This window comes from Rhinolophus hipposideros (assembly GCF_964194185.1).
Source record: "Rhinolophus hipposideros genome assembly, chromosome: 18".
Lineage (NCBI taxonomy): Eukaryota > Metazoa > Chordata > Mammalia > Chiroptera > Rhinolophidae > Rhinolophus > Rhinolophus hipposideros.
The window spans coordinates 33491500-33517249 of NC_138064.1; the positions used below are offsets into that span (position 1 = coordinate 33491500).

Sequence of the window (25750 nt, forward strand, 5' to 3'; positions counted from 1 at the left end):
CTCCAACTGCCTGTTTACAGTAGGGGAGGAGCAGCCGGGCTGCCCAGATGGCAGAGCCAAAGTTAAAATGAAGCTTCCTTGCCCTAAGACCTCTCTCTTTAGGAAATCCTGTTTGTGACGGTGGCTTCACAGCAAAGCAATCAGGAGCCCTCCCTGTGTTGTAAAAGCACACTTCTGGATTGAACTACAGTTCCTAATGAGTTTGAAATCTTATTATCGTGTGCACTCAGCAAGATAGAAACTGCATATCACGTGAGCCTTGGGTCAGACCTTATTTTGCAAGTATGTACTTACCTTTCTCATGCCATTGAGATGCTGGTAACACAGTAGCTTAAAAACAGGATAAGCCTCATCTTTTTTCCTGTATGGGTATGTTAGGGAATGATGGTTTTTGATGGCCTTTTAAAAGCAGGAAAGGGTAAAGCCCTGTGATGCCATGGCTTTGGCACTGCATTACTTCATGAAGAGAATAATCTTAAAAGCCTAGGAAATAAAGCTTAAGACTGATGAGAGCTGGGTGAAAACACCAGAGAATCCAAACCAAATTAACCAGAAGGCTTCTCCCCGAAGAGATCCCCTTTTCACATCCACCCTTGGGGTCTGCGCTTTTCTCCTCTTTTCCTTCAGCCACTCAAGTGCTTTTGGATATGGGGTCGGACAAGTTGCCTACCATGCCAAGCCTCATGAAATGGGATTTGTCTTCCCTAGCAGACAGGTGGTCAAGCTATTACAGAGAGGGCTCTGCCTGGCTGCTGGCCTCTTTGGATACGCAGCACTGTGACGGCGCAGCGCCAGCCACATATCTGACCCTGTGGCCTCACAATCTGGAGGCCCACATTGGCAGCCCCGCACGGTGACAGCTTTGGTCAGTTGGTGTGGAGTTCCACTGGCAGACAAAGGAGAGCAAGCTGCTCTGTGTCACTTCTGTGTGAAAAGAAGAAACCTCTGGTACTGAATGGTTGTGAAACCAGAAAATGGCTGCTCCCGTCATTAGAGTACTGGCTTTCCTCCCTGTTTTTCAGGGTGGACCAGGCCTCGGGAAAGGAATTTTGGCCTTCTCAAACTGTACACATTACTTCATATGTCCTTCTGCACTTATTATATGCATCAGGAACAGATTTCACAAGCCTTTTTCCTGTGAGACTAGATTAGTCACTAGGGTTAATTATTCGGTAGTTAGAGGAAATATTATGATGGAGAAAAAATAGACTTCTGGAAGCCAGGGAGTGGAGGGTCTCAGAACGTCACATTGCTCATGAAGAGAGTACACAGCCATTTTATTACAGTCTTTGGATAGGAGGAAATAATCATGAGTGGAATTCTGTGTACATCAAAAATGTTCTCTTCTTAGCAATGGCCGCCGGTCTCCCTACCCCACCTATTGTTAGGGAGCGTCCCTCCTGCCAGAGAAAATGCAGTTGGAATCCACCAAGGAAGGCCCCTAGGTCTTCTGTGCTGTTGCCTTCAGGAGGCTCTCCAACATCACTACTTGTGAGGTAATGAAAGTACCATTTTCAGAAATAGAAAGAAGGTGGGTCAGGATTCACCAAGGCTGGCTCAAAAAGCCTTTGGGTTTTGAGCACCACATCTGACTACTACATGGACAGCAATGATAGAAAAAAAAATTGGACTCAATTTACTGCTTTTGCCTTTCGCTCTCCCCCCGAGGGCCCATGTGAATAGCAAGTTTGGCCTTGTTTCCTGAGGACCCTATGGGCCCATTTCTTTTCTTTCATCATCTTTACTAGTGCTGATATGACAGTTCTGCAGGGAAGAAACAAATGGTACACTTGGATGACCTCTGCAACACAAAGATCTTTCCTCTTATCCCTGATTCTGAAGTGATTTTCTGTATTTGAAAAACAAAAACAAAAAAGATGAGGACAGCCTAGACTGAATAGTAAAATCTCATTCTTATCCTATTTGTGATGTTTTGAACTGGATGGAGACAGCATTAGTGATAAAGCACACGGCTTGTAAAGCAGTGGTTGACCTGCTTCACAGAACCCAAGTGGTAAAGTGCCCTTGAAAAGTACTCGAAAATTCCAGCTATTACCAATGATGAAAAGGAAGTGAATAGACCTCATCGGCTCCGCCTCTTCTGTGTCATCCTGTAGGTTAAATGTCACCTCCTTACAAGAAGCTTTTCCTGACCACTCCATTATTATTCTTCACCAGAGCATCTTATTTTTTCCGTAGCACTCAGCCCTTATTGAATGATTGTTTTCCTTTCTCCCTACCTAAAGTGGAAGCCCTACAAGGCCAGGGACCATGTCAGTCCTATCATTTCTGTATTCCCTACACTCTGCACAGTGAAGAGTGGGGCACAGACCCAAAATGGCTGGGGGAATGCATGAATGAACTACTGAAGTGCTATGTGGCACCTTTGTTCTGTGTTCTTAGTAGACTCACAGTTCCTTGAGATCACCTCATTTCTTAGATTCAGCCAAGGAATATTACTTGGTCTCAACACCAAGCTTACTGGGGTAGTTTCCATTCATTACTTTTTCTTTAAAAAAAAAAAAAAAAAAAAGCACTGGAATTTTTGTTCAGCATCTCAAGTCCACTAACAACAGTTCCTTAGTCATATCTGAAGGACATAATCCAGTGAAGTGGTTTTAAGAACTGGCTTTGGGGCATGTAGCTCTGCCTCTATCACTTCTTAGGGTAGGGTGACTCATTATTAACCATCTCTCAACTTCAATTTGCTCAACTGTAAAGTGAGGATATTAATATAGCTCTCCCACCTTGTGCTCATCTGAGGTTAAATAAATCAGCACACGTAAAGCACATGTAAAGAGCTTTGTATTTATTTGCATTGCATAGGCTCCGTAAAACTTAGTCACTGTGATTGTTCATGTCCTTCAAGTACCTTGGTGGATCATTTTTCTAGAACAGGATATGGGGTGGCTTCTTGTCAGAGATAACATCGGACAGTAGAAGAATTCAGAGTCAAAAAGCCTAGGATCTGGAATGCTGGCATTCTAGGCAGAACCCTATGCCTAGGGCACAAATGCTGAACTTAGGTCACAGTCATCTGAGAAGTATGGCCAAATGACTCAATACTTAAGTAATGACTAATCGTCGCAGGCCTCTTTCTGTCCCTTCCCCTCTACCCCACCACAGTCACCACAACGGCTAGAACTGATCCTGGAGTCTGGGGAGAGGCTCAGCATACCGTGAGCTTCAAGAAAGCCATCTAATAAATAAGATTAGAGAAACCAGGCAGGGCACTCTGGGGGGAGGGGTCACTGAATCCTTGACAGGGAGGGATTTGGGGGAGCCTGTTTCGTCTTCCTTCGTACCTTACAGAATGAGCCGTGCAGGCCCCAATGTGTGCAGATCTCACAGAGTCTTCTGAACCACAGGAAGAAGTGCCTCACACCAGATCATAGGGAAACTCCAAACAGTCAGCAGGAAGAAACTCAGTCACAGATGAAAATGATTTTGTCTCACCATTCTTCTAGGCAGTTTTCTCGGGGGAAACAGGAGACATTTGGCTATGAGACATTAATTGAACAGAATGTACTTTAACTGTTCCCTTTCATATCTGGGGTTGTATGGCTGGCTCACTGGTTTCAATCAAGGAAAGAGCAATGACTTATGCATTTAATGATCTTACTGGACATAACTGCCTTTCATACAGATTTGTAAGGCAGATGCTTCCCTCTCCCATCTCAGTTGGCTTTGCTTTAAAAATAGTATGTATTGTGTTCTTTCCTTTAACAAGTGATAGATGGTTATTGTAGGTTCTTTTTTTTAAATGTGAATAAAGAGTATAAGATAAGCCTTGAGCATCTGTTGCACCAGAAAGTAAGAAAATGCTAAAAATATAATAATGGGAACATATCAAAAGGGCACAGAATTTAGCTTGAATGGGCCCCTGGACAAATCTGAGACACTTTGAGCATCAAAATATATAATTATAGTAATGGATTACAACCTATTGAATAAAATAAAAATCCATATGTGTCCATAATGATGTAAATAGATAAAAAGGAGAGAAGAGAAAGCACTTTCTTCCAGTAGAATGCCAATAAATATAGAAGGAATGATAGAGTTAGAAAATCATCAATGAATGCTAAAACTTTTTGAATGAGCATTTGATAAAGATCAGGAGATTTATATAGTCTCAAAATAGCTCTCAGAAGACACTTGTGAGAAAAGCTCATGCTTTTTTGTAACCTGCTTTTCTTATATAAAAATATATCATACTCTTATTTATTTGTATTTTCAATATTCCCTGGCAGATACTAGGCATGTAGTAAATATTTATTGAATGAGTGGAATTTGCAAGGATTTTTAAAGCAAGATTGAGATGCACATTGTTGAACCTAATGTTTTCTGCATTCCCACGATCATATCCTTAGGACTCATTCCTGGAAGTGGAATAGTGAGGTAAAGAATATTCAAAACCCCAAGGACTTTGCTACATGGAACTAAATTGCCCTATAGAAAGATTTTCCTACTTTATTTCTCACCAGTGGTGTATTAAACGCGTCTTGCACTCCAGTTTTAAGGAGAAAGATGGGTATTGATGTGTGTGGAACACCCAGAGTAAGACCTAAACGGTCGTCAGTCAGAAAATAATAGTCATTCAAGTCCTCTTCTCTCTGTAGGTAGGTTAGCTTCTGTTGAGACCAAAAGGTGGAGAATACTAACAGTTTTCCCAAGCTTTCAGTCTCCTAATGGAGTTTTGGTTAATGCAGAAAGCTCCAGGTTGGGATAGAACCTGATTTTAGTTGAGCCAGTCATATACCATAATCTTTTAGTATCTGTGGGAAAGCCCTATCACCTGCCCTAGGCCTGGAGTCTTCTATGTCAAGGTCAATGATGAAAAGGAAAACCTGGTTCCGGATGGTCATAGGCTAGCATTGAACACCACTGTTATTGACAGAACCTCCCAGAGGGCCTCCTTCATTTGGACTTTGATGTTGGGTACGAAACACACTTGAACCAACATCCAGTGCAGTTCTCAGAGGTGGACAGGGCAAGGTGCAGGATACAGTCACACTCCACGGGTAGCCGAGCACTTTGCCCTCTTCTTCTAGCTGGTGCCCATGGCAACCCTTACCGGCTGACTTAAGCCTCCAGCGAGTTAGAGCGGGGGGATATTGTTTCCTGATCCGTACAGTATTCCGATCATTAAGAGAATCAAGAAGAGGATATTCAGAAATGTACCTTTGGATTCAAAAGATGAGAAATCAGTAAATTACACCATGATTTGGATTTGCTTATATTTTCCCCTTTGGCTTTCACTGGCTCATATGTTCTCAAGTGATGACAGTTGGGCTGATTGAGAGCCGTTAGTCAAATCCAGTAATAGTATTAATCTGTGGTTGGAAATGACTGTTAAAGTGAGTGCCAGGCTATTCAGTTGTGGTTTTTCTTCCAGCTTCCAATCGTGCCAGGCTTCCAGCGGGAGGAATAGAGGCTGTGGTAAAGGAAACCGTTGATAAACGAAAGAAACCAGAAACTGTCACTACCCATAACAACGAAACAACAACAACAAAAAAAAAATTACAGAAAAGGAACGGGGGGCGGGGGGGCGGGGTGGACAAAGGAAGTTGTACAAAGCGGTTTAAGCCTGCACAGTCTGATGTGATCGTTAGGGAAAAGGCTAGTATCGTGGTGCTTCAGGCATTGACTCCAAGTTTCCAGTGAGAACAGAAAGGCTTTAAGTACCAAACCTGAGCTCTCCAGTAATACTGCTGAGCAAGAAAACTCTTCCTGAGGGAAGAGAATGACTGAGTTTAAATGAAGCTGTTTTTGTCAGCTTACTGACATGCTTCTCAGATCACTAATACACATAGGAAGTGGAGGGTCTGATCACCAAATTATGTCAAAAGAGTTTACCCCATAATCCTTGTGGGGACAAAACCCCAAAAAACAGTTTCCAGGCTCTCGGCCTCACATAGAAAGGTGCTGGCTCGGGTAGTAAATGGCCATCAACTGTGATCAGATGCCAGCAGCTGTGGCTAGTTGGCCGTCAGCTGTAACCCGTAGGCCATTGGCCACTAATATAACGGCTGTGGCTACGCTAGCAGGAAAAGGAATGGGGGCTAGCAAGAAGATGGTGGCTGGCAAGCGCGGACTGCTGTTAGGCAGATTATGTAGATCCTGCTTCCTGTGTCTCCAGCCCAGCCGCCAGCGAGAATATATTGGTTTGACTTCCCTACCTATGACTCCGTGGGTGTTCCTTTTTGGCCTTACCGTGTCCTGCGTTCTTGGGCGGGGAGTGGGAGCTGAGACCCTGCACGACAAATGGCGCAGCGAGCAGGGTCCCCTGCGCGACACATGGCGTAGTCGGCAGGATACGGTGCTGGCCAAAGCTTTCCGAAGGGCAGTGGAGCAGTTTGTGCGTATGAAAGCTCAGTCTGAGGAAGACCAGGAGGAGCAGCTGCCGGAGAGCTCGATTCCCGTGGAGGGGTGGAAAGATGTGGATGGTTCCCCAACCAGCAGAGGCCGGAGAAAGCGAAGGTTGTTGCCGCCCTGTGGGCTGGGAACTGCTTGCTGAGGCAGCCCGGATGCAGGACTTTTAGTCCCAGGAGGAAACGCTTGCTGAGTCCTCCTTGGGAGATGAGGGTGAGGTCAAGGTCATCCCTCACCCCCAGGACAGCCCTGGCGAATAACTATGGACTATGGGTAATTGCCTTCTATCACTGATTTAATGGACGCTTGACTGTTTGGGAACATACCACCATGTAGTGGGACTAGCGGATGTTTGCTTTTGTGTCTTGACTGGCCGCCATTGATAATATGTAAGCACCTTGATGTGAGCCGCTGTTGTTCCAGCACAGTACCCCGAGAGGCCCAGAGAGAGAGTGGCAGTGCCCTGAGGCCCTGGCTGAGTCCAGGAAGTCTGGCTGTGCCCAGAGAGAGTGGCAGTGCCCTGAGAGCCCTGGCTGTGTCCAGGAAGTCTGGCTGTGCCCAGAGAGAGTGGCAGTGCCCTGAGGCCCTGGCTGTGTCCAGGAAGTCTGGCTGTGTCCAGAGAGTGGCAGTGTCCTGAGAGGCCCTGGCTGTGTCCAGGAAGTCTGGCTGTGTCCAGAGAGAGTGGCAGTGCCCTGAGAGGCCCTGGCTGAGTCCAGGAAGTCTGGCTGTGTCCAGAGAGAGTGGCAGTGCCCTGAGAAACTCTGGCTGTGCCCGGGGAGACAGGTGGTACCCTAAGAAGCCCAGGAAGTCTGGCTGTGACCAGAAGTACTGTGGTGGTCCCCTGAGAAAACCTGGCTGTGCCCAGGGAGACAGGTGGTACCCTAAGAAGCCCAGGATGTCTGGCTGTGCCCAGAAGTACTGGTGGTGCCCTGAGAAACCCTGCCTGTGCCCAGAGAGCCTGGCTGTGTTCAGGATAGTGCATTCACCTCCAGGCTCCTTGCACAGGGCCCCTCGCAGAAGACGCTTGTCGCGTAGATTGTGAGGCGAGACCCTGTAGGGGTGGAGTGTGGGGACAAAACCCCAAAAAACAGTTTCCAGGCTCTCGGCCTCACATAGAAAGGTGCTGGCTCGGGTAGTAAATGGCCATCAACTGTGATCAGATGCCAGCAGCTGTGGCTAGTTGGCCGTCAGCTGTAACCCGTAGGCCATTGGCCACTAATATAACGGCTGTGGCTACGCTAGCAGGAAAAGGAATGGGGGCTAGCAAGAAGATGGTGGCTGGCAAGCGCGGACTGCTGTTAGGCAGATTATGTAGATCCTGCTTCCTGTGTCTCCAGCCCAGCCGCCAGCGAGAATATATTGGTTTGACTTCCCTACCTATGACTCCGTGGGTGTTCCTTTTTGGCCTTACCGTGTCCTGCGTTCTTGGGCGGGGAGTGGGAGCTGAGACCCTGCATGACAATCCTCTTTACTGAATTTTCCAGAACAAACGTTCCATAATGTTGCTTCCATGCATCAGTTATCAGGAAATGCATGTTGTAACTGAGAAGTGCTTAGCAATCAAGGTCTCCAGTTTGCTGTTTTTATTTCAAGAACTTCAGATGGGCAGCTTTCCTTGTGTGTTCACCAAAACTCCAAGATGTTTGCGTTATACTTTCAAAAGAAAAAAAAGCTAAGTAAATCTGTATTCGGTGAACTGAAAAATTAAATGCATCTATAAAAGAACACAGGACATAAGTTCCAGAGTAACATCAAGGAGAGTCTGAGCACAGTACACCTGAAGCATTTCACTGCCTTCCAACAAGAAAGGAGCTATTTTTACCTGCTATTCTGCCATATTTCAGTGTTTCTAAGATGTACCTTTTTAATATTCGGTTATTTCTAGAATCAGGATGTAAATCGCAATCAATTGGTAGCATCGTCGATTGGATGAAATACAGTGGGTTCTGCTTAAAAAGCAATAATTAATCATTTTCTGCATATCGTTCATGTCCAATAGCTGGTTACGTCTAGGGGTCAGAGAGACGTTTTCAAGCACTGGCAGAGAAAATGTATTTGATTTACGGACGTTTTTATTATAATTTAGTATGGAAGTGATGTTCCTTGGGGCATGCAAGGACTAGACTAAAGAAACTGAGGCGTAGAGTTAGCATAGGCCTCGCGGGTCACAGCCAGTGGATGGCAGAGCAGGACTGGGGTCTGTGCCCAGCCTGGAGGGTCTACACAGGGTATGTTGTCCTGCCGCCTGTCAGAGCCCACACCTTACAAAACAGGACTCAGTGACACAAGCCCCACATTTGCTCTGAAGCGTCCTTGTATCTGGGCATTGGCAGAACTCCCAAACAAGTGGGGAAAGGTACCAGGAAAGTTCAGCCTCAAATGTGTGGATCAGTTAAACATGAGACAGTAAAACATTGTTCCGTGATTGGCCACGGGAGTGGTGTGGCCGTGTTACTCGGCTACTCCAGGCTCAGCCCTCAGACTCTTCCCTGGTATCAAGGCCTTTCTACTTTCAGGTGCCAGGTTTATCTTTTGAAATAAATCATTTATTTTTAAAAAGAAATAGTTCTGATGCTAATAAAATAATAACAACGAAGATATACTAAGTATATTTTGCTAAATTCATAAAGAAGAGTGGTTCAGTCACCATATACATTTAAATGTCTTTTAGACTTCTTAGCCTGCCAAACCAAAGTAATCTAAAGTATGTATAAGTTATGTGCTAAAACTATAAAATCTGCAAGTGTATTTTATGAGCAAAGCATACAATGTATATTACTTACTATCAAATTTATACCAACATATTATTTGAAATATATTAAATACTCGCACCCATAATGCGTTGTAAGCTTTAAAGGGCTCTAATTAATTCGCTGAGATGAACATAGCACAGACTTTCAAATTTTCTAATTTCTTTTGAGCCCCACTTTTTGTCTACTTTCCCAAAACAGGAAAATCACCCTGCGTGTGTACCATTGGGTTTACTGTTTATCCGCTGTTTGTTACTTAGTAGATGTCAGAATTTTACATTTTGATATTCGATCTTGACTTAACCTCTCCAAGCCTCTAAACCTGAGTTCCTCCTTTTAAAATAAGGAAAATGGTATTTGCCTAATAGGATGTTGCTCAAATTAAAGGATATGATGTATGTGGAATAAAGCAGCCCCTACCTGTAAGAGATGTTTGGTAAATTGCATCTGTTACCATTAACAGTAAACATTGATGTGCTTCATGTCTAAAAATCTAACCAGAGAGTTTTCTGAATCCTGAAGCAGTTTTTGAGTGAAATATTCAGTTGCCATTGAAATATTCAATTTAGTTAAGAAGTGTGTGAAACTTCCTGTAACCTGACAGGCCCCTGTGGCCACATAGTCTTTAATATATAAGAAATACCTGCCAAGGCTTTTTTTAATGTCTATATATTCATCTTTCTCTAAGCCCATAAGTTTATAGAGGTTGCAGCACGTGACAAAATTTTTATTTTTCCTTTTTAACAACTTCTATTGCATTTTTCATATTAAAAGTAATATATTAGCAAAATTTTAGAAAGTTTGTTTTAGGAAAATACAAGAAGCAAAAAGAAAGAGAGGATGAAAATTGCCTGTAACTTGTGGATATACAACATATATCTTAACATTTTCTTTATGTCCTTTTTTCCAGTCTTTTTGATAATTTTTATTTTTATATAATATCAATATAGTTTATATTATAGAAACACATATTAAATATATATTTCTAGTCTTTTTAATATATATTTTACCAAATTCAATTATTACTGTACGTATATTTTTACCAAATATTTCATTTGTGTGACTGACAGAAAACCTTTTGCCCATGATGTCCTTCTGTTGTAATTGTAAAGCCAAATACATGGCAGATAGAGGTGTACCTCTCTAGAGAATGTGTAATGCCAACAGATCATAAATTGAATCATATGCCTTCAACATCCCAATTCTTATAAATTCATTTGTGTCGTAAATAAATTAAGTACTTTGTACTTGAGTCCAGAGATTGACTCAATATTGATTATTATATTTCATTTTTAACATATATTAATATTTCACTTTTAATATACATTTTTTAAATGTGCTATGGTAGATTGCACTTAAGTATATGCTAAATTGCACCTAAGTTTCTGGTAGATTGCATTTATACATGTGATAAAACAATATCAATAAGAAATCATGATTAGCAATATTGATTCCAGCTCCTCCACTTACCACATACATGACTGTGTCTGTTTAAAGTTATAAAACTCTCCTGTGCCCCAGCTTCCTCATCTATAAAATGAAGAGAGCAATGCCTATGTTTCAGGGTTGTTTGTAAGGATTAGAAAAACATATATCTTACCTATAGTTAGTTCTTAGTCTGTTTCATTAAGTAAAATTGTCTGGCTGTGTTGGGTATTGAGAAGTAGGAATTCACAGAATTATTACCAATGGTAAATAAGCATAAAAATAAAAGTATTCAAACTCACCACGAATCAGGGAAATACACATTTTAACAACAATTTATCATTGCATTCGCAGCAAGGGAGTGTATTTTATTTACTACTATATTCCTAGCATCCAGAACAGCATCTGACACTCAGTAAATATTCTCTGAAGGAATGACTGAATGAACAAAATATGTATCAAGCGTCAAGCAAGTCATTTAATCTCTCAAGACCTCAGTTTCTTCATCAATATAAGGAAAAGACTGTATATTCAAGCTCAGTTGAACGGGGAGAGGGATACTCTAACTAATTAGCTATACTGCCATAGTTATTGAATAAGGAAATACATTTTCCCTCATTTTTGTTGTCTTTCTGACGACATCATTTTTAAAGTTTTCTGAGCCAGTGATCTTTGTAAATAGCACAGCAAAATATCATGGGTAAATTAAATTCAGAGATTTGGTACGGAGACAGGGCCAAAAGTTCAACATCATTGAACTTTTTTTGGCATGGTTAGCCGTAATGGAGCCACGGGAAAAAAACCAACGTGGGTAGGGACATATAGAAGGTAATACAGTATGAAGCAAACATGAAAAACTTTGAAATGAGTGAGTGTTCATTATATTTGCTACCCAACTGATGACATTACCTTTACTGAGCAGCTCATTTTACTTCTCAGCAGTTCTGCTTCATCCACATAGTTTATTATTGTTATAGCATGTCTGTGGTATAGAGTGGTACAGAAGCTGTGATATCTGTTCTTTAACAGGTGAGCAGAGGTTACCTGCTTGCACTCAATTATGTGTTAATCAGTTACAGAGCCAGCATGAGGAGCCTGATCTTCTGTCTCCTGGTTTATCCTCCTTTCCATTACACGTGGCTAAGGGCTTCTGTCTTGTTCTAAGGCGGTCTTTACAGGGGACACAACCCTCCCCTGTTCTAGAAATAGCATTGTTACCTGACAGGCTGATCTGCCAGGATGACAGTTTTCAGTGTGGTAGGGAGCTAGCGTTTAATCATTTTCTTCCCCAGAGGAAGTAGCAGTAAATGGTGCACCAAAAATAACGCCTTAACAGCTAAATTCTGCTTAGTAGGTAGTTTCCCAAGGATGATCCAATGCAATGAGTCATCACTCTGAGTACTTATTAGCACATTATTTCTCTTTTTTACTAACCCCCGGTGCTTTTGGGTACATGTTTTTTAACCTTTAGAGCCTTTCTGGGAGGTTCACAGTCTTCACACTATGAATATAAACCATCCCCCACAAGTCCCCTTTTGTTTTTCCTTCTGTTTCTACTTTTCAAATGTAAGATAACCCATGATTTTAAAAAACAGTCAGGATTCTGACCTCAGACAGAAGAGTGACAGTTTCTCTAGTCGGTAGCAGTTCCATCTCATTTTCAGAAAAATAAAAAATGTAGACTAATGCAAACATATGTGTGGGACCTATACTATGAAGAAAACTATAAAACCTGAGTGAGAGATGTAAAAGACTTACATAGATGTAGAGAATCTTTGAATATTAGGAAGATATTTCATTTTTCTGAATGAGAAAATTAAATATTGAAAGGATATAAAATCTTTGCAAATTAATTTATAGGTTTATGCAACTACAATCAGAAACCCAGTGGGATTTTCTAAAATGCGTTTGGGAAGAGTTAAATTGGTGAAAATGGCCAAGAATTTTTTGTTTAAAAAGAAAAAGTTATAAAGGGAAACTCTACCACCAAGCACTAAAATGCATTAATGCAGCTACAGTAATAAAAACAAATTGGTTCCAGCAGAAGAAATGACAGGCATTAATGAAACAGAATAGAGAGCCCAGAATAAGGCCCCCATTTAGGAAGTGATGTAATTTATCATAAATCACAAATCCTGGAGGACAGAATGACTTGTTCCACACATGACATAGGGTAACTGGTCAACTTGCTGGGGGGTAAAAATAGTAATCTGATTAGATTCTCTATTCCTTACCACGAAGCACATAACAGATGGTTTAAAGAGTTGAATATTAAAAATGAAACCATAAAGGGATAAAGAAACTATGGAAAATATTGATGACCCAAGAATGGAGATGGACTTTCAAAGCATTAAAAAGTCACAAAGAAAAATCTTAATATATTTGACTATATAAAAATTGAAAACTTTTTCATCAAAAAATTAAAATAATGCAAAATTAAAAAGCATATGGTAATCTTAGAGAAAATGTTTGCGATGAATATGACAAAGGCGTAATTTCCTTAATGAATAAATAGCTCTTAAAATTAACTGGGAAACCACTAGCACACCCCAGTGTAGTATTCTACTTTCCTATCACATTATGTATTTGTCACAGTGCTAAATGGGTTTTATAAAGAGAACACAGTTAGATGACACAAGAGAGTGAAAAAATTATTTTCCATTCACATAGCCTTTGTTCAAAGGCAGTTTAAGGAAAGTACACATTATGCTATAAATACTTCAGGACAGTTTGTCCACATTGTCACTTCCATTTCCTAAAATGAAACCCTCATTGGCCCACAGGGAGAAAAAAGGCTGGCTTTGTTAACCAGCTTTATTTCAACAAGCACATCCATATGGTAAGAACTTCCTCTGATGAGTCATCCACAGTTGTCAAACACCAACTTTCCTTTGTTTGACCCATACAGAAATAAGGTCTGTGGAAGCAAAAACACAAGAGTCTGAATCACTTAATTTTGTTTTCTACATATCTGAATTTGCATCCGTTACAAACCCAGTGTGTTCACCATGAAAAATTGCGTTCTTCAAATATCACTGAAAAAAAAAATCCCATTCAGATGGGTCTGTTCTGTCTAGATAGTCTGAAATTTCTAAGGAATGTTGTGGGCTTTGCTTCCTGTGCTAAATTGTTGAGTTATCACACACTATTGGATTCCACCCAAAATGTGCTGGATAGGAATATTATATTCATACAGGATACCAGTTGTCTTTACCATTCAGAAAGGGGGAAAAAAGGAAAAGGTTACTGCTGCTCCTTGTCATAGGATATAAACTCTAAGAAGGTAAATGGAAATGTGTGTGCAAATAATTTTTTAAAAATATGTCCTTGATTCTTTATAGAGGCTTGAGTCATATTCAGTCACAGCTTTGTTATGACTGCTAACCACTTTCTGTTTCTTTGTTCTTGTTCAACTAAGGACTATCCAGCCAGGATAGAGACCTTGCTCTGGGTTATGGTGCCATCATTGGTTTGAAAGAGAAGAGTTATTTAGAGATACCATCTTATCCATTTGTACATATATATATAAATATATATATATATATACATATACATATATATACATATACATATATATATTTTATAATCAGCAAAATATTCTTAAAGTACCCACCCATCATTAAAAATATAAACACAATAAATAAGCCTTATAAAAAATTAAGCTGGCTCTCAGGTCAGTAAGGTTTTATCCTGAGAAATGCTAACTTTGGTTGATTGATTACTACACTAATTTCTCAATACTAGAATCATATGTAGATAACATCACTGACATTCAAGGGCCAGCCATATTTGTGTGCTAAGCAGATTTTTTTTTTTTTAAGGAAAAAATGAGACAATCAGTCTTCCACTGTTTGTATTTTTAGCCAATGATTGAATCCAATTTGAGGATATTTTTGAATCATTTGTAATGCTCTGTGAGTGATATTTTAGTTCCCTGTTGAGCAGAGCTGTTTTTAAAAAAATAACAATAATAAGCCACTTCGATTAACAGACACTTCTATTTCAGAAAATTTCTAGTGATTGTTTTGCTGACCGACGGCGGAAGTCAATATTGGAGTGCTTGTAAGAGAAAGCTTATGTATATGAGCATAGAGGTGATTATAATTATATACTCCAAGACACACCCACACTAGAGTCCGTAAGACTCCCTTTGGCAAAAAAATATGTCAAAGACACATTTCCAGGATTCCTAATTAAAAATAAGTGGCTTTGAAAGCTACATTTTGTTATCATAATATGTGTAATATTTGCTCTTGGAGTATGTCGCCATTAGATAGGCTTACTTTTATATTTCTAACTTTTATTCCTTGTGTATTGCTTTAATGTCAATTTGTGTCAAGTAAACTTGACTCACTCAGGTCACCTTGATTCACATGGCTAATTTCATTTCTGTGGTATATGTTGCTGGTTAATCTCAGCATTCTCTTCTGCTACACCTGACAGCACTTCAGAATCGTTCTCAACCCAGCTCGCAGCCTTTTACTTACTACCAATCAATCAGATTGGACAAGGTGAATTCTCCTTGTCATTCTAGATATGGAGTCTCTACTGGTGGCCACCTCTTTAGATCATGCACTTCCCTCAGACTGTTATTTTAACCTTTGGACTACTCATAAGCAATGCTCTTTGCCTAGACAAGATGCATAAAGTTTTAGAAGGTCGTTTGCTAAAATTACAGTATGAGGAGGGAGCAACCAATGGTCTGATCCCTTAATACATAGTTGCAGTGAGTTGTTAGGGAAAAAGAGAATGAAACCTTTCTCTATGGACCACCTCTGTTCTTTCTGTTTTGAGAGATGCTCATCTCATTTTTCAAAACAGCCCTCTGAAATATCAAAGATAATTTTTTTTAAAGATTTTTTTTTTAATTTCTTTTTCTACAACCTCTTGTTCTAGGTCTCCTGGATAGGGTGACTAGCCATTCTAGGTTGGCTGCCTGGGACAGAGAGGCTTCCCAGGATACAGGATTTTTAGTGCTAAAACTGGAACCATCCCGTGCAGACTGGGCTGGTGGTATTGAGGACCATGAGTTCTAAGAGTCTCATTCATGGACCAGCTCCCTGTTACAGCTTTTCTTTCTCTACCAGGAAGGCGCAGTATGAAGAAAAAAGGCTAGGAGTTATGGGAGAGAATGATTTTATTTTGGGGTATGGTGAGTCTCCAGTTTGGCTGAGTGATGTCTCTAGTTCACAGTTCTTCTGTAGAGTGAAGGTAATTGATAAGCCCTGAGTCCACTTAATAATTAAATCCTGACTGATTAATCTACAGCATTGATTTCGCCAGGTATCCCTGGTAATCTCTGATAATCTCTTCTATGTCTTCACACACCACCATCACCCTTGCCCTAAATGATCTTCCAGTGTGTTGTCATTAAAGTTTTTCCATACCAATCCCAACTTAAAATACAGTGAGTGTTACAACTAGAATTTCCATAAGGGAAAAGGACAGTCAGCCATGCTCTTTGGTTACAGGACGAGGCTAAAGACGACATTCGCCTGGGCATGGAGCCTAAGATGTCTGACTATTAAAAAAGCTTATTGCCCAAGGGGAGACAGGTAATTCCATGGAGGTCACAGACCCTGGACCTGCCTCCAGTGTCCTAATAATTAGTAAACCTAATAGAAATGCTTTACCCTTGCAAGTTACTGCTTCTTAGGTTTGACTCAGATTTCCTTTCCTGGTTCTAAAACTTTCTTTCCAATGCAAAGTTAACTTAGTACTTGCTAGTCCTCTGACTTGAGGGTTAGAATGAGAATGAAAATGCCATAATGTACTTAGGAACCCCAACTTTACAAACTGGTCAATACATAATGTTTTTCTTGCCTTAAGAACTCACCTGAGCAGTACGATTTGAGAGAAAAGATATAAGGGAGGCTCTGGGGGGAGTCATGATCATGTAATTTGGCAAGAAAACGTATCAAAGTATATCAAATGAATACTTGGATCCCAGATGCAGAATGAGACAAATCATGTTTGTTGCTTCTATGGGACAAGAATGTGCCAGCCCAGCTTTCTGATTTTAAAGGTATGAAAGGTATTTAGTGGCATGAGGAAGGAAGTGTTATGTACTGAATGTTTGCGTGCCTCCCCAAAATTCAGATGTTGAAGCCCTAACCCCCAATTGGAGACAGACCTTTTGGAGGTAATTGGGGTTAGATAAGGTCATGAGGGTGGGTCCCACAAGATGGGATTAAGGCTGTTATAAGAAGAGACACCAGAGAGTTTGCTCTCCACCATGCGTGTACACAGCAAGCAGGTGGCCGTCTGCAAGCCAGAAAGAGAGTCCTCACCAGACACCTTCATGCAGGACTTCCCAGCGTCCAGAACTGTGGGAAATAAATGTCTATTGTGTAAGCCACCTGTACCTGGTCTGTGGTATTTTATGGCAGCTCAGGCTGACTAAGACAGGAAGAGATGGCATTGGAAGAACAGAGAGGCAATTCTTTAAGTATTTAAGAGAAATAATTATTTCTGGCAAATAGTAGATGCTCAATAAGTGTTGAAGTGATAAGAAATGGTTTGTTTTGTTTTTGTTTTTTGTCTTAATGACCACTTAGCCTTCTTTAGTCATATATAAAGTTGACTAAGTCCATTAATATATTCACTAGTAAGTTTTGTAATATTTCAGAAATCTCAAGTGGTTTGGTGTGTTCTGGTTTAATTTTAATTCTCAATTTTGAGTTGAAAAACTGGGGTTTTCCTTTTTCTCTGTTGATCTCTCAATCTCTGGAGGAATTATTCCGAGTCCAATAAATATGAGCCCTCTGTAGAGAAATACATTATTCACATCTGGTAACAAGGAAGAATTAATTCAGCTATTTTTTTTTTTTTTTTAAGAAAATTACCAGACTCAGAGTCCCCTGCTATGGACAGATGTGGCAGCACACTCTAACTTATGTTCATCTGGTCTTGCCTGTGAATGGCACTTCCCTTCCCCCCATCCAGGTGTTTTCTGTTGGTCTTTGTCTCAGTGACACAGCTTCATCTCAGATTCTTCTTTTTGCTCCAGTCCTTCCCTTGTATTACTTGCGCTTTTAATTCTTTCTCCCATGTCCTTTCCTACCAGCCCTTCTTCCTTTCTGGACGGGTTTCCTTCAAGTGCCTCTTTCCCCTCCACACCCTCTTTAATCCCTTACTCTCTGTTTTGCCTTTGCTACACTTTTTCTCAACACTTGCCTTTCTTTGTCTTCCAAAGAGCCCATCCCTGTCCTGCATACCTGGGTGAAGTCAGCACCTCAGGGCAAAGTTCCTATCCTGCATGCCTCTTGCCGCTGCTCTGATGGTTTTGGCAAGATGTTAGACTTAGAGGACTGTCAGCCAGCTCTCAGCCAGCCCCGGTTTTTAAATACCCATTATTTGCAGGCAGATACTCTCTAGTGCCACAGACCAGTTAAAGCATAAATAGATCTAACAATATAAATCAAATCCGGCTTTGGCTGTACGTGTGTATACATCTATTCATATATACATATCTATGCAAATACACATGCTCGCACTTGACTTACCCAGAGATGAACCAAGGAAGGGAATTTTGAGATGGGAGGGACTGAAGTTAATGGAAAGAATGGAGAGAAACTCTCTAGGTAGGAGGAACAGTAACCATTCTTATGTATTAAATGAGTGCCGGTTATGGACAGAGTGTAGTAATATGTGCCCTGGATACAGAAACAAGTAGGGGTTGGCCGGTTGGCCCTGTCCTCACAGAGTTTCCAGTCTGTCTGTAGAGACCAACAAATACACGAGTGATTGAAGTGGGACAGCATAGGAGTGGGTGAGGTGAACAAATTGCATTCATGCAACATGTGGCAAGTAGTGTTGGGATTGTTTTCTTCTGATTTTAAAAGTAACTAGCGCTCTTAAATGCTGACTACAGAATAATAGTAAAAGGCAGAAAACAGATCACACGTAATCTCGCCACTCAGAGGAAAACATAACATAGTGTTGTAAGAATGCCTTTTTTTATACGTAGACTTTTTTTTGGTTTATTATTTCAGCCTAATCTGATAAATCAGGTGCTTGGGGGAAATTCAGATCATCTTAGTAATTTATTCAGAACTTTCAGAGCACATGTCTTCAAATGGGTATGGTAAAAAAAATGTTTGTTGCTGCATTTTAATACTATGTACTGAAGCCTTTCATATACTTAGGCCTACAGCAGTTTTCTTAGCAGTTTTTTACTGTCCTTCTGGATCAGTAATGTTTGCTTGGAGATACAGTTTCTTAATTACTTTTTATAAACAGCTTTATTAACATAATTCACATACCATACAGTTCACCAATGGAAATTGTACAACTCAATGGTTTTTAGTTGTGCAACCATCACCACAGTCAACGTTAGAACATTTTCATGAACCCAAAAAGAAACCCCATGCCCCATTATCAGTCCCTCCTCATTTTACCTCAGGTTGGCCCCGCCGCCATCTTAGGCAACCACTAATCTGCTTTGTGACTCGGTAGATTTGCCTCCTCTGTATAAATGAAATCATACAATAAATATGGGCTCTTTTGTGACTGGCTTCTTTACTTAGCATAATGTTTTCAGGGATCATCCATGCAGTAGCAGTGCTTCCTTCCTTTTTCCGACTGAATGACAGACGCCACATTGTATAGCCCTCCTACACTCTGTTTGTCCCTTCCTCAGCTGGTGGGCATTTGGGTAGTTTCCACTTTGGGGCTGTATGAATAATGCTGCTAGGTACATTCATGTACAAGTTTTTGTGTGGACATATGTTTTCAATACTCTTGGATTTGCCTAGCTACCCTTGTTTGCATGTTTTTCAGTCTCAAATTTCAAAGTATTGTTTTATACATTCTTTTTCATTATACAGAAACACATTTAAAACTAAGCTAATTATCTTCCAGTCTCCTTCACCCTCTCCCCACCTTTCTCATTCAGCCTGGCTTTACAAATAACACAAACTTCAAATCATTCTTCTTCTTCCAAGTTATGTTCAGTCATTCACCCAGTTCTGATCGTCTTCCCTTAAATGTCTCTGCGTCCTTCCCCATTTTCTTGTCCACCTACTTTGGATTCTTGTCCTCTCACTAGTCCACTGATCTCGTTGGCCTCCCTGTCTCCGCCTCCATCTCCTCCGATTGACTCCGTAAAGGTCTGCTCTATTAATCTTTCTAAAACGCTGCTCCTGTTTGCTGCTCATGGGAGTCAGACCAGCTTAACCACTTACTGAGCTGTTTCTGTGGATAAGTTACTTTACTTCTCATCTATTAAAAAAAAACACGTAAGAAACAGTTAATCTGACTGCCTCCCAGTATTCCAGTAAAAGTTAAATGATGGTCCTGGGCTTCTGCATCCCTCCTGCAAAACAGGATAAACTTCTCTATTTCATGATTCTGTGTTTGCATATCTTGTCTCCCATGTGGGCAAGGATTATTATGTTAGTATGTAGTATATATCCATGTATATATATATACACATATATATATATATATAGAGAGAGAGAGAGAGAGAGAGATTTATAAATTTATATTTTATATATTTATATTAAAATGTATAATTTAAATATATGTATGTTATATACTTAGACCCTATATTATTTAATATATATTTTTGGTTCTCTCTCAGCACCTAAGGCAGCTAGCTGTATGTGCTTAGTGAGTGATCACTCAATTAATGTTTATGAAATAAATCAATTAATTGGCTTTCTGCTTAATCTTATTTGAATAGGTGGTAATTGTAAGGTGATAAGTTAACATTTTTAATTTAACAGATAACAGCTCTAGGGCTGAGCATGGGGGCAAGTATAAAATAGTCAACATTTCCTGGGTAATATTTTTGAAAAGGTCATTTTATGAACGTGGAAAATTCCTCTTCTAATCAAGAAAGATAACAGCTAATGCATAGCTGTAGGTCAAATGCAGGTTGCAGAGGTGTTCTATAGGGTGATCCATGACTTCCTGTGCTTTTTAGTACAATGAAAGTATTGTAACTAAACGAAATCTTTCATCTTCCATTATGCATGAATCATTTCCTTTCTATAACAGACATATCAGCATACACTTCTCATCTGCTAGAAACTTCTAAACAACACTTCTAAATGTTGTTTTCCGCTGTTCATTGCGATGATAAATGATATTTATATATTCTTTTAGTTGTTTTTTAAAAAGGCATATAATCTTAAACTTGGTTCCATTTGTAATTTGACCCAAGAAAATACACTTCACTAATAAAAGACACGATGAGTGAGTTTTTAGCTAAAACTGCACACAGAAGAAGAAATGATATTGCCAATTCAAAATTAATTAATCCTTATTGGAAAACTTGACATTTATTCTTTTTGTTTTTATGAAAAAGATGGAAGAGTTGTAACAGGTGTAGAGAATATATAATGACTCCAGAGGAAGGACTGTTAGGCTTAACTATGACTTAGGCACCCAACACATGGTGACAAATGTCCTCTTCCTTTCTTGGTCACCAAGTGAAATACTTTATGTTATCATCTGCGTATAACAGTGGCCAGGAACACGAGAGATAACCATGTGTGAGTGTGAAAAAGTGTGTGTGTATTTAGTTGCCACTTATCGTAAGTCTACTGTAAACTGAACTTTTTACAGATGAAGCAAATAAGGTTTAAACAGACTCCATGACTTTCTTTAATGTCATTCAGGGAGAAATGGCTGGTAGGGGTTCACCCAGGATAGTCAATCACCAAAATCTAGGCCCTTTCCCCAGTCAAGAAATATCCTGAAAAATCAACATGTTAAAGGCAGGGAAAACATTATGGCTTATTCAGAAAAGCCTTGGGGAAAATCCTTGCTAAAAATTCCCCAAGAACCATACTTGTTTTGGCATGACTATGCCTAAGGTGAGATGAGAACAGAACCGACTTTGCTATGTTTTGAGATGAATGCAATTTTACCTTCATACTTTGCAATCATCTCCTTTTAGTTAGAAAAAAATGCTTATATGTATAAATGAAAAATACATTTCTTTCATAAAGAACTTGTCAGCATTAAATATTATCAAGAATGATGATGAAGGAAGATTTTGAAGAAAATACTTGGAAATAACCTAAAATTCTCTTTCATTAAAAACTCATGTTCGATTTCATATATTTTCCCCCAAACATTGCTTATCTTGTCAAATAAATTGCTTTCAAAGGGTAATATGGCAAAGACCTTCCAGTATGCTCCTCTGTAGTTTTTGTGGGAATTTGAAATAGAAAGAGGCTCAGGGCCATGAAAGACCGAAGGAAGGTTTATGCAACAGAATGTAATAGTCCCCAGCAGTGAGTGTGGAGAAAAATCTTCTGAAGAAAAAGGAGGATCATAAGCGAGGTGAAGAGAAAAGAAATGTAGGTTATAAAGTTAGAAATGGGATTCATGAAATTTAGATTCAACAAAGGTCTTTAGCAGATAATGTTTGTGCACCATTATCCAAGCACTTGAATAGACTATTGTAAAGTCATCTCAAGTAAGGAACTGTAATTTTTGATACAGTAGAATGCATGCGTACTTACTGACTTTAAGTACTTACTGACTTTAAGTAATTTCCTGTATAACAAGATTTGTTAATGTATTACTCCAGTCGAAGCAATTGCCGAGTCTTTATTTGGGAATATTCTTGGTAGGTGTAATCTTTCCATTTTATTATTTAACTGCCCCCCCCCAAAAAAATGTGTGTATAAGGAAGAAATATTTTTAAAACTATAAAAATAGGTTTCAGACTTACTACCCTCGCTATACTACATCTATTGTTAATTTTCTCTTTGAATGCGTAGTTTAAAAGAATTTTTAGTAAGTATGTCACCTGAAGGGGGTTTATGTCTAAAAACAGACAAGATAGAATCGTTTAGAGGAGCCCCTCCCTGCCGTGACTCAAAAAAAAAATGCATGGTTTTGTTTTTTTATCTTTTATGAGCCTCTGTCTCGTGGTATGTAATAGAACATTCCTCTGTCGTTTTCCGTCTTCATGCAGGTCCTCTATAAAGGTTTCCAGGGGGTACATTTTTAGGCAATGGGAAGAAACAGTTCAAAGTTCAACCTGAACGTCCTCAGGTTGTCTCTGTCTGGCCATCTCTGTCTCAGACTAAGTCTTTCAGCCTTTCTGTGTCTTTTGTTCTCCCCCATTTTGCTCCTTCAATCCTCTACTTCCTTCCAGCTCAGCTCTATGTCATGGTAATAAAGAACCAGCCAAGTCCGACTCATGCATGTGTGTGTTTCAGCTGAATCATTCCTACAATTATAAAATTATTCAAGGCAGCAGAATTAAACTGTCCCTCACCACTAAACCAAAGAATATAATCAAAAATTAGGTCCATATTTGTCCACCGAAAATATGCCATAGATGACATGATTTAAAGCACACTTAACTCAGCTAGGCTAAGGAAGAAATATTCAAAATAACTTCAATGAAAATTCAGTCCTGTGTGTTTCTACACAGGTGCACACAGGTCAGAGACCTGATACAGCCAACAGTTTTTCCCATAGAGCCTTATTTCAAAACAGATTGTATCATACAAGGTCCCTGGAGCAGTTTTATTCTTACATCTTTGTACTCCACATCTTTGTACTCCACCAAGAGTTCATGATGATGAAAAGTTTCACCCTTCCTCTGCATGTTATACCCCCACCCATGCTCCTGCTCCTCTATCATAAAACGAACTCATACAAAATGCTCAGAATTTTCAGCCAGAACGTCAATAGGTGGTTCTAAGAGTTTGATCACGTCCATGTCCAACCCCTTGGTCAGCTGAGAGTACTGGTTCCAATTTGACCTGTTCCCTCCTTCACGCTTCATATTTCCATTGTCTTGTGACTGTGTATTTGCACCCCCAAATCCATTTTTAGGAGTTCATTGCATGCCGTCAGAGTTCAGTGGTTCTGTATAATTCAGGCCAACACGTATCTGCTGCAAAGCTAAGCTGATAGACCTCAGTCACACACCAAGTCTTCCTAAGGTGGCAAAAGTCATTCTAAGCTGTACACCGAATTGGTGCCTTATGGTTTCCAGTATTCCCTGTAGCACATTTTGTAGAGTATTCACAGAAGAGTGGCCATGATTCAGACCTTTGCTTGCCACACTCTTTATTCAAGGAGGCCAAACTGATGGGCCAGTTCTAACTCGAGGACAGCAAGCACACCTCGATCTCATTTTGTGGGCCAGGTCCAGCCAACACGTAAAGATAAGATTTCTGGCTCTGGCAGTCTGGTGGATGACATGACTTGAACATCCTCTGCTAAAACACCTGGCAAATGGAAGATCAAATAGAACGAGCATTTGTTTAAATGCATAATGGAGCCAGCAAAAAAAAGTTAGGATATTGCCAAGGGACAAAACAAAAAGGGAACCAAAAACCAAAACAGTTAGGGCACAAACCACTGCTGCCGCTGAGCGTCAGGTTGGGTTTCAGTGCCCACCCAGGAACGACATCCATTCCAGTTAGTCCACTTGGTTTGCTTCCCAGTAGCCATGACCAACATATTTATTTTAAACTGCTCCATGATGCTCAAAGGTAATTTCACCCATGCTTCCGTGGATACCGGTGTTCATGAAGAGAGGGGGGCTTGGCATATTTACACATTAAACTGATGCTCTCTGTGCTTACTGACCCAGTACACGCATCACTGTAGCCGGTTGAGACATATGCTTAACAAGAACGGGAGTCTTTTGTGTTTGCTCCCTCATGCTGCCGGTTAAACTTCATTTCATGATTTCATACTTTAATATGAAGGAAACAGATGAGTGTGAACAGAAAAAAGATTGTTGTTTCTATGCAACCCAAGTACTATGCTTTGGAAAGAATGAAAAATGGTGCGTCGATTAAGATATAAGCAGAATGGCTGTAAAAGATTGGACTGGGAGAAGCATGTAGAAACCTAGAAGGGCTATCAGTCAGTAGGTTTATGGAAACAGTAGAGCCTCTGTCAGCCTGGTGAATTGCTTTGTTCCTTGTTAAAGGAGAGTGAGAATTTAAAGACACATGCAAAGCAACTGGATGCAGAATCCCATGGGCACCGCTTGGTAAACACCAGGCTTTCTATCAACTGCTCTTCGTACAGCTCCTGTGCTGTTTCGCCCAGAGGTTTGGCTGTTGTGACTGTGATGCAGAGAACATGAGTAACTGAAATAAAAGTGGACGACACCATTATGAAGCATTCAGGCATTGAGGCATGGCAGACCTGGTATGAATTCCGAGGCCGCACTTTCTCACATCTCCTTGGAGAAGTCATGACATATCTCCTCAGTGTCCTCATCAGAAAATAGGGATGACGGCAGTACTGTGCTCTTGGAGTTTTTGTGAGAATTACGTGAGATCATGTTTGGGGAGCATGTGGCCTGTGCCAGATACCTTTCGTGCTCCATAAATAACAGCTGTTAGGATTCTATGGTGTGGCTTTTCTAACACGTGGACTTCTTACCTTGCTGCCTTTTAAAGCCTGTCTAGATGCCTTTGGGAACCCAGGTCCATAATTCTTTATGCATTTGGCTGTGCTGGTGATGTGCAGATTGCCTATATTCATTTGTTGGGGATGCCATAACAAAATAACACAGACTGGGGTGGCTTGCACAACTGAAATTGATTCTCTCACAATTTTGGAAGCTTGCAATTTCAAGATGGAGGTGTCAACAGGTTTTATTTCTTCAGAGGCCTCTCTCCTTGGCTTGTCTTCCTGCTTTGTCCTCACATGGTCATTTCCCTGTGTGCACACATGCTACTGGTGTCTTCTTGTGTGTCCCCATGTCCTTTTCTTGTAAGGACACCAGTCAGATTGGATCGGGGTCCGCCCTAACAGGCTCATTTTAACTCTTTAATGGCCCTATCTCTAAAGACAGTCCCATTCTGAGATACCAGGGGTTGGGCTGCAACATGTGAATTTGGGAGGGGATACAATTCAGCCCATAACATTGTCACCGATAAATTTATTCTCCACTGCATTTGAAAGGAACCACTTTCAGGAATAATGACTTGAAGGGAAAGTATGACTGTAGAATTTTAAGGTGTCTTCTCAACACTGAAATGCTATGACTTTGCAGGATTCTTTATATATGACCTAGATAGTGAGTTCATTTACTGTGCATAGAAAATGTTTGAGGTCAAGTTTAAAGATTTATAAATTGATATATAATATTTTAAAAATATGGTTTCTGTTAATAAGCTACAAATATTTTTTAAAACACTTAATTATTGAAAAATACCTGTTTATGTCATTCATTGAGCAGGGAGTTAGGGAACATTTACGTG

The 25750-nt window shown here is 40.2% G+C and overlaps 1 protein-coding gene across 3 annotated transcripts in view; it reads left to right on the forward strand.

Annotated features, from left to right (window-relative positions):
- Positions 1–25750, forward strand: part of CDK6 (cyclin dependent kinase 6) — a 222852-nt gene that overhangs the window by 182403 nt on the left and 14699 nt on the right. The window lies entirely within an intron of this gene.